Source organism: Apium graveolens, chromosome 5, assembly GCF_009905375.1.
Source record: "Apium graveolens cultivar Ventura chromosome 5, ASM990537v1, whole genome shotgun sequence".
Taxonomy (NCBI): domain Eukaryota; kingdom Viridiplantae; phylum Streptophyta; class Magnoliopsida; order Apiales; family Apiaceae; genus Apium; species Apium graveolens.
This window is the reverse complement of record NC_133651.1, coordinates 4,804,076-4,814,493: the sequence shown is the minus strand read 5'-3', so window position 1 is coordinate 4,814,493 and position 10,418 is coordinate 4,804,076.

Here is a 10,418-nt window from a genome sequence, read left to right as displayed (position 1 = left end):
GGGGTTAACAAACACAACAATTACACACCTGATAAGTATGCTCCTAGAAAAAGCTGTGTGCATTGTAATAGTGTTAATCATCTATCTGCTAATTGCAAATCTATTAAGAAAACTCCCATACCTGTACCCTCTTCCATGCCTAATATGTCTGCATCACCTCTGCATGCTATGCCTGTTATGTCTCAACAGAATCCTTATGCACATTTTGCAAACATGTCATATTTTAACAATCCTTATCTTGTTGCATTTAGTATGCCTCAAATGCCATACAATATGCCTATGTGGAATAACATGTTTGCACAATCCATGCCTTATCAAATTCCAAATGTACTAAATGATTCTGTGACTAACCCTACACCTCAACCAACTACATCTAGGATCAAGGTTGACTCAAAGTTACCTAAGTCTAAAGATGCAGGAGGAATGAAGTCTAGGAGAAAGGCTAACATGAATGGACCCAAGGAAGCTTGGGTACCAAAATCAACTTGATTGATTTTATGGTGTGCAGGGAAACAGAAGAAATCTATGGTACTTGGACAGTGGATGTTCAAGACACATGACAGGAGATTTCTCCCTGCTCACAGAGTTTAAGGAGAGAGCTGGCCCTATCATAACCTTTGGAGATGACAGCAAAGGGTTTACTATGGGATATGGCTTGATTTCAATAAGGAATATCATCATTGATGAAGTTGCATTAGTTGATGGTCTCAAGCACAATTTACTGAGCATCAGTCAACTATGTGATAGAGGGAATACAATTTCCTTCAATTCTGAAGCCTGTGTTGTCACCAAATCTATTACTTGTCTCTTCAGCAAAGCAAGTCCAGTTGAAAGTTGGCTATGGCACAAGAAGCTATCCCATTTGAATTTCAAGACAATGAATGATCTAGTCAAAAAGGACTTAGTTAGAGGAATTCCTCTTGTTGAATTCTCAAGGGATGGTTTGTGTGATGCTTGTCATAAAGGCAAATAAAGGAAAGCATCATTCAAAAAGAAGCTTGAAACAACAATTGATGAACCATTACAGCTGCTACATATGGATTTGTTTGGACCAGTCAATGTATTGTCAATTGCAAGAAAAAGATATTGCTTAGTGATTGTAGATGATTTCTCAAAGTTTTCATGGGTCTATTTTCTTGGATCAAAGGATGAAGCAAGTGAAATCATTATCAATCACATCAGGCAAGTCAATAATCATCCTGACTTGAAGGTTAGGAATATCAGGAGTGACAATGGAACTGAGTTCAAGAATTTGACAATGAGGCTGTTCTGTGAAGAAAATGGAATCATGCATGAGTTCTCAGCTCCAAGAACACCTCAGCAAAATGGGGTAGTTGAAAGAAAGAACAGATCTTTAATTGAGGCTGCTAGAACAATGCTTGAAGAATCAAAGTTACCAACATATTTCTGGGCTGAAGCTGTTAATTGTGCCTGCTACACTCAGAATATTTCTTTGATCAATCAAGCTAAAGGCATGACTCCTTATCAGTTGTTCAAGAGAAGAAAACCAACTCTAAACTTTCTTCATGTCTTTGGATGTAAATGCTTTGTACTGAGAAATCAATCTGACCATAAAGGGAAGTTTGATGCAAAGGCTGATGAAGGGATATTTGTTGGTTACTCAGCTGGAAAATCTTATAGGGTCTACAATCTAAGAACCAACACTGTTATGGAATCTGTGCATGTTGTGTTTGATGATAAAAAGATTGATGGACTAACAGATGAGGGACACCATGAGAGACTCAAATTTGACAATATTGAGATAAATTGTGATGATAGTGAAGAGGAGACTGATGGAGATGACACTTCAAAAGGGATTCAAAACATACCCTTGGATAATGCACAAAATTCTGCATCCGTTGATAGAGGCAATGCAGTATCCATTGAAAGACATAGTGCATCATCCGTTAAAGTACAAAATGAAGCATCCGTTGATCATAGTTCATCAACGGATAATCGATTTACATCATCAGTTGATAGAACTCCAAGTTCCCTGCAAAGGACCAACAACTCAGGGGGAGTTTCAACTAATCAGCACTCTGTCTCACATCATGACAATACTGAGGCCACCTCATCTAGAGTATATCTTCCACCTCAAAGGAAATGGACCAAGAATCATCCCTTTGAACTGATCATTGGTGATGCATCATCTAAAGTGCAAACAAGAAAAGCTACTCAAGATGAATGTCTGTATAGTAGTTTTCTATCTCAGGAGGAACCTAAGAAAGTGGAAGAAGCTTTATTGGATCCAGATTGGATATTAGCTATGCAGGAAGAGCTGAACCAATTTGAGAGAAACAAAGTTTGGAAGCTGGTACTCAAACCAAAGAACAAGAGTCCTATTATCACAAAATGGGTATTCAGAAACAAGATGGATGAAAATGGCATTGTCATAAGGAATAAAGCCAGATTGGTTGCTAAAGGCTATTCTCAATAAGAGGGAATAGATTTTGATGAGACATATGCTCCTGTTGCAAGACTTGAAGCCATCAGAATTTTTCTGGCCTACGCAGCCCATGCCAATTTCAAAGTCTATCAAATGGATGTCAAGAGTGCATTTCTAAATGGGAAATTGGAGGAAGAAGTTTATGTAAGTCAACCTCCAGGGTTTGAAGATTCAAATTTTCCAGACTATGTGTATTATCTGATGAAAGCACTCTATGGACTGAAGCAAGCACCTAGAGCCTGGTATGAAACCTTATCAAAATTCCTTTTGGAGAATCACTTCACTAGAGATACTGTTGATAAAACTCTCTTCTTTAGGAATGTTAATGGCTCTAGTATACTTGTTCAAATTTATGTAGATGACATACTATTTGGATCTACAGATGATAAGCTTTGTAAAAAGTTTGCTAAGCTAATGCAAAGTAATTATGAAATGAGCCTGATGGGAGAACTAACATATTTTCTTGGTTTACAAGTTAAACAAGTTAGTGATGGAATTTTCATTAGTCAAACTAAATATATTTATGATCTTTTAAAGAAGTTTGACTTAATAGAATGTTCATCTGCAAAAACTCCCATGGCCACTGCCACCAAACTTGAATTAAATAAGACTGAAAGGTCTGTGGACATTACAAGTTATAGAGGCATGGTTGGTTCACTTTTATATTTAACTGCCAGTAGGCCAGATATAATGTTTTCTACATGTCTCTGTGCTAGATTTCAAGCTGACCCTAAAGAATCTCACTTAGTAGCTATTAAAAGAATTTTCAGATATCTCAAGGGGACTCCAAATCTAGGAATTTGGTACCCTAGAGAGTCTGGTTTTGATCTAATTGGCTACTCAGATGCAGACTATGCAGGTTGCAAAATAGACAGGAAAAGTACAACAGGCTCTTGCCAATTCCTGGGAAACAAGCTTGTATCATGGTTTAGCAAAAAGCAAAATTCAGTCTCTACTTCTACAGCTGAGGCTGAATACATTGCTGCTGGAAGTTGCTGCTCTCAAGTGTTATGGATGAGGAATCAACTCCTTGATTATGGACTACATGTTGATAGAATTCCTATTTTTTGTGATAACACAAGTGTCATAGCCATAACAGAGAATCCTGTGCAGCACTCAAGGACCAAGCACATTGATATCAAGTACCACTTCATTAGGGAACATGTGATGAAAGGTACAGTGGAACTTCATTTTGTTCCAAGTGAACAACAAATTACAGACATATTTACCAAGCCACTTGATGAATCAACATTCACAAGATTGGTAAGTGAGCTAGGTATGCTTAATTACTCTTAAAATTCATGTCCTTATTGTAATTTGAACTGAAGCCTGAAATGTATTAGCTGCAAGAACAAATTTGATTTTTAACATAGATTATTCCATCAACGGATATTCCCTATCCGTTAAAAGTCAAAATTGTTCTGTCAACGGATGTTCATTATCCGTTGAAAGTCATATACATTTCTGGAATTTTTATCCGTCAACGGATAAAACTGAAGTGCTCTTCAACGGATGACAGTTTACCTTATCCGTTGAAATATCACATCAGTCAATTCAAGTGTTTCACAGCCGTTGATTCTATTATCTTAACCGTTGATACTCATACATACAGCTGTATGTATTTGTTTTAAAGGTAGTTTTCAGAATACTTACAGTTTATTCTTAAACGGCTGAAATTCACTTACTCTCTTATTTATGCTTTTTTTTTAATTTGAGAAAGTATATAAGCCCTTATGATTTTTCATTTTTACTTTACGCTTTCTTGAAATTTCAAAGCTTTTACCATTTTCTCTCTGCAAAACCTTCAAGTTATTCTCTGCAATTTCTACTCACAACAATGGCACCAGTAGTAAAGATTATGTCTCAATCTGGGTTCATCTATGAGAAGAACAATTTCATAGCTTTGGTAGAAAAGAATGAAGCCCACTCAGATTATCACAAAATGATGGACTTCATCAAAAACTGTAAACTTAGCTATGCAATGCTGGAAGCCCCAACGATTTACTGTGAAGTAGTTGAGGAGATTTGGACAACTGCTGAGTTCAACTCCATAGATATGACTATCTCCTTCACTCTCAAAGGTAAAAATCACTGTGTTAACTGTGATGACTTACTAGCATGTTTTAAATTACCTGAGAATAATGTCATGACACCACACACTGATAATGATGTATCCAGCATGTTAGATTCCATAGGTTATTCTCTTAACTCTGCTAGCTTAGGGAGTATTAAAAGAAAAGGCCTTAGGAAAGAATGGAGTTTTCTTGGGGATGCCTTTATCAAGGTTTTCTCTGGGAAAATTAGCAATTTTGATGCCATAACTTCATCTCTTGTTAATATGCTCTATATGCTTGTTTCTAATAGGTATTTTAATTTTAGCAACTATGTTATGCTAGAATTGGGTACTAGATTAGGTAACAAAGCTAATAGACCTAATAATATCTATTATGCTAGATTCTTTATGTTATTGGCTAACCATGTTGCTGAAGGTTTGGTCATTACGAATGAGAATAATAAACTCAAGTGCTGGGCACAAGAGAAAAGAGTTCTTGCAGATTTATTGAGAATGGATCTCAACAGCAGTGTGCCATTGGTATATTTACCAATCATGAATGCAACTCAGGTAGGTGAGGTAATTGCTTCTACAACTCCTACTTCTTCCAACCCCTCTATTTCTTTATCTTCTAGTGTGGCCATGGAATCTGTGACAATGCCCCAACAGATTCCTACCAAGGTCACCAAAACTAAACTTTCAAAATCAAAGACAAAGAAAACCGCCTCTGTTGTTTCTCAAAAGACAACAGTTGTAACACCTACCATTAACCCTGAGGGGAGTGAACAGGGTGTAAGTGGTGAAGGGAGGGGTGAACATCAAAGAAACCCCCAGGATAAGGAAGGAGAGAAAAGTGCTTCCCAAGCTAGCCAAGCCACAGTTTCTCAAAAAGCTGTGGTGGTTGAAAAGGTTACTAGCATATCACTAGCTGCATCCTCCCAAAAGGATGTAACTATTGAAAATAGTTCCCAACCAGGAACACACAAACGAGGGAGGGACACTAAAGCCAAACACTCACCAACAAAAGACTTTATTAGAAGAAAGAGAGCTAGAACCCAATCTTCTACACAGGGTGCACACACTGCACAGATACATCCATCTGTATCTATGCCTTCTCAAACTCAGTTTGATGTGGCTCCAACAAATGTGGAGTCACAGCCCCATTCTCTCACAATTAACACACATCAATCACCACACACTTCTTCACCATCTCTAGATGTGGATATGTTATTCCCATCAATTCCTGATTCTCCCTCTTTACAACTCAGGGAGGAGCCTCACTCAAATACAGGTGATCATCATCTTTTAGATGATTTGTTGGATCACCCGCAAATTCTTTCAGATGTAATTGAAGGATCTGTGTCACCAAAACTCATATCAATCTACACAGATTCAACAGTTATATCACTTTCAATTTCTACTTCTTTTCCTTCTTCAACGGATATCACTCATCCGTTGACAAGTGGTTGTTCTTCAACGGATAAGCTTAACAGCAGTTATCCGTTGATACCATCAGTTTCACCTTCAACGGCTATTCCTCATCCGTTGATAGTCTCTACACACACAACTGAAACAATTCCAAGTGTAGAAGACTTGATTACTGTACAATCACTTCTAGGACTGAGGGAAGGGAGTGACAATCTGAGTGAGAGGCTGGGTTGCTCCCAGGCAAAAGGAGAGATTGAGAGCTCAAATGTACATGCTATTTCTTCCAGCATGGCAAAAGTAAGTGAGAGGAGTACCACCTTAGTAGGTGAAGGTGAGGGAGTGAGTTGTGTGGGCCAGGGGGAGCCCCTGATGCAAGAACATAGAGAAAATGAGAGAAAGGCAGGTACAACAGATATAAGGATGGATCCAGCCATTGCTAGTGAGTCAATGATTGTGAATGATGCTGAAAAGGAAAGACAATTTCAGCAACATTACAAAGCTGTAATTGATAACATTTCCTTGGATGCTGACACTTTTACTCATCCTGTTTCAGCCTATCAAGTATTGGCTGCACAGGGCAATGTGGAGGCAGAAAAGACACTACATCTAGTACATACAACAGCATCTCTTCAAAGGGACAAAACTGCTATTAACAAGATGCCTTCAACAGCTGGTGAGTCATTTGAAGAATTTGGAGTAAATTCTGATGATGATGACTTTGTTTCTTCTGATGGAAGCATGAACTTAGGGGGAGATGAAGGCCCTAGTTCTATTCCAAATCTACCTGAATGGGCCTTCACAAAGGAGTCTACAACAGGGCAATTCAATGTCTCCTTAGTCAAACAAATCAGTACTATCAAACAGGCCATTCAGAAAACTTCTCATGCTGGTACAAAGGTTATCCTTACAGCTCACTTGGACTCACTGCATCTCTTGAAGTTGCAGCAAGTAAGGCAGAATCTGAGTGTGGATGAACTCAGAAAGGATATTGCTGACTTGAAATCCTACAATTCTGAAAAATTGGATTCAGTCATGCCCTTTGGTACAATGCAGGACATTTTGTTGAGATTGAAAAAGGAATCACATACTGAAAAGAGGCTGGCCAAATTGGAAAATAGAGTTCAAGTTATTGAAGATTCTGTGGCCACCATTCTTCACAACCAACAATCTCAAACAAATCTACTTATGCAGCTGGCAAAAGCACAGGGCTTGACCCCTCTCCTTGATGATAACAAAAAGGGGGAGAGTAAAAGGGAAGGGGAAGGAGAGCCATCTACAAAAATCCAAATATCTAAAGTGCTAGTTCCTGCCATCACTACTTCTCCAATCATTCAAATCAAAGGAAAGCCTGATGGAATTGATTTAATCCAGCTAGCAGCAGCTGAAATTCAAGTGAAAGAGCAAAGGAGGAGAATTGATGAAAGGATGCAACAGCTGTTTGGCTCAACACAAGATAAATCAATATCTGTGAAACATAGCACAAAGGTTGAACCAATCAATATGGAGCACAAGCCAGAAAGGAGAAATAAGGTTGGAGATCCTTCTTTCAAGAATCTAAAACCTATGGTTCTCAAGCCCAACACCAGATCCAGCAAGGACTCCACAAAGAACCCTCTAGACTTTGCTCAGATGAAAGAAGTGGACTTTCCTCTTCCAAAGCCTGATGAAGACAAAGTTTTGGGTACTAGCATCATAAAACACAAGGAGACCATGGATGAGGCAGTAAGGAGAAACATGGCTATTATCTTTAGAGAGGGAAAGAGCATATGTGTGATGCAAGGACATCCCAAATTCTCAATAGCCAAGAGGGAAGAAACCAAAAGGTTAAAGAAAGAAGCTGAAAAACTCAAGGCTGACAAAAGAGCACAAGCAAAGCTTGAACAAAAGCTAAAGTCAAGTCTAGTTGAAAATGAGAAAGGAATTGAAGTCAGGGGTGAAGACAAGATTGCAAACTTAGATGAGGTTTTTGGGAGTATATTTGGTGAAAGCATGGAGGAAAAAGAGGAATGGCAGAAGGGAAACAGAAGAAAGGTCGAGGCACATAGAAGGAGTGAAGGCAACACTGAAGAAACTAAATCTCTACCTTCCATACCTGAACCCTTTGTTGCTGATCCCACTATAAACATCCATGGTGAACCAATCATCCCAAAAGAGGAACCTATTGATTGGGACACCATCAATTTGCCTACCTTTTTAACCACTCTTCCACTACCAAAGAAACAGAAAAGAAAATCCAAATCCACACCTCCCCTAAACTCTAAGAAATTCACTCAAAAACATAAACCTAACCCTAAGCCACCCATTTCTAAAGATGATTATGTTCACATCTGTGACATAAAAGAAATTTCAGACATTGAACTCTATCTGGATGAGCTGGAGGATGTGAGGGGAATTGCTGCTTACAGACAGCTACCAGAGAGATTGGTGTTCAGATACAAAGGAGCTGGGGAAAGAACATGGCCTCTCTACAGGATTCTGAATGAAGGCTACTCTATCTTGATTAGAGTCTTTTCAGCCATACAAAAGGATTCTGGCTTTACCAGGACTGCCAAGACTGAAATTCTCAACAAGATTGCCAACATAAGGAAAACTTGGAGGGAGCCCAATGCTTTGCCCAGAACCTTACTCATTCAAGAAAGGGGAACTACAATTCACAAATCACCTCATTGGTTGATGGAATTCAGAGATGATAAAGGAGTCAGAAGATTTTTCAGACTTGAAGACCAACTCAAGATTGCCAGCAATGAAACTCTCAAAGAAATGCAATCTAAGTTGGATATCAGTGATGAAGATGAAGCTGAATTCTTCAGACAACTCCAACTCCAAATTGAGGAAAATGACAAAGGGCTAGGAAAGAAAACCAGGGATCAAAGAAGAAAAAGATGATTTGCTCAGGCTAGAGGAGCACCCTTGGAAACACTGTAAATCTTCAATTACCTTCTAGTACATACACTTTTGCAATACTTTTAAATTTCTACTTAGTTTCAGTTCATATATTTGTTAAGTGTTTTGTTATCATCAAGTTAACCTTGAATTTATGTCTACAATTCTTATATACATAAATAGGGGGAGATTGTTAGGAATATATATGCATTAGTTTGATGATATGTTTAACAAAACACTTAAGTAGAAATCTAGTGTTTGTAGCCTTAACGGATAAGACCACTTTGGCTATCCGCTGATGGTGTAGCTTTACTTAGAAATAAGTCTAGTGTTGTAGCACATTTCAGTCTCTGAATTTGAGATATAATTCTTAAATGTTGAGGGAAATTATAAGTCATGTTGACTTCTAAAGGATATACAGATAGGAAGGCCAATTGTAAATATTTCATGCCTTGTAATTTTGTATAAATGAAATGGTGTCAACGGATAACTTAAAGACCTACAACGGATGAGAAACAAAGCTTCAACGGATGTCTCTAAAGCTTCAACGGATAACATCCTTCAACGGATGAGTGCATCAACGGATAGAGCTTCAACTGCTAACACATCAACGGATAAAGCCATCAACGGATAAAGGCTTCAACGGATGTTCTGTTAAATAGCAGTTGACAAGTGGTAGTTGTACCTACAAACAGAGGCACATGGGTTGACAGAGACAACTGAGATGTGGTAGCCTATTTCAGGAACATCAGAAAAAGCAGCCGTTCTACTCTAGTATAAAGAGGCAATAGTCAACAATGTACTGGAGTAAAATGGAGAAGAAACAAGTGGAGAACTTATTTTATTATTGTACTTTTTATCTTTGTCTCAACTTGTAAACTTGGTGTTATATAAACCAAGTAGCAGCTAGTAATTAGATAAGAATTTTTTCCAGAGCTGTTTAGAAAAATCTTGAGAAAAATTATCTAGTTTGTACTAGGATGCAGCTGTGATCAACTTCTTGAATCACAGATTTTCTGAAATACCATCTCTGGTGGAACAACAAATCCACCAAAAAAGTTTTTAAGGTCTGTTGTGTTCTGTACTTTTGTGCTTGAATATATATCTGTATGTATTAGCTTAAAGCAATTCACACACTTGTTTATCTTAAATACACAGCCTTTGAAACTGCTCAAAACTTGAAAAAGTTTTGAGATTTACATTCAACCCCCCTTATGTAAATCTCATTGTTAGTTCACTAGGAATAACAAGGCCATCCACTAAGGCAACCTCTTCAATGATGACATTGTCCTTTGAAATCAAGCCATATCCCACAGTATAACCTTTGCTGTCATCTCCAAAAGTGATACTTGGGCCAGCTCTCTCTTCAAACTCTGTGAGCAGGGTAGAATCACCAGTCATGTGTCTTGAACAACCACTATCCAAGTACCAAAGATTCCTTCTGTTTCCCTGCACACATCAAAATCAAATCAAGTTGATTTTGGTACCCAAGTTTCCTTGGGTCCTGCCTTGTTAGCTTTCTTCTTCTGTTTCTTAGGTTTTAACTCATTTGACTTAGGAATTTCAGATTCTTCCTTAGTCATTTGGGTTGGGCCTTTGAAACGACTA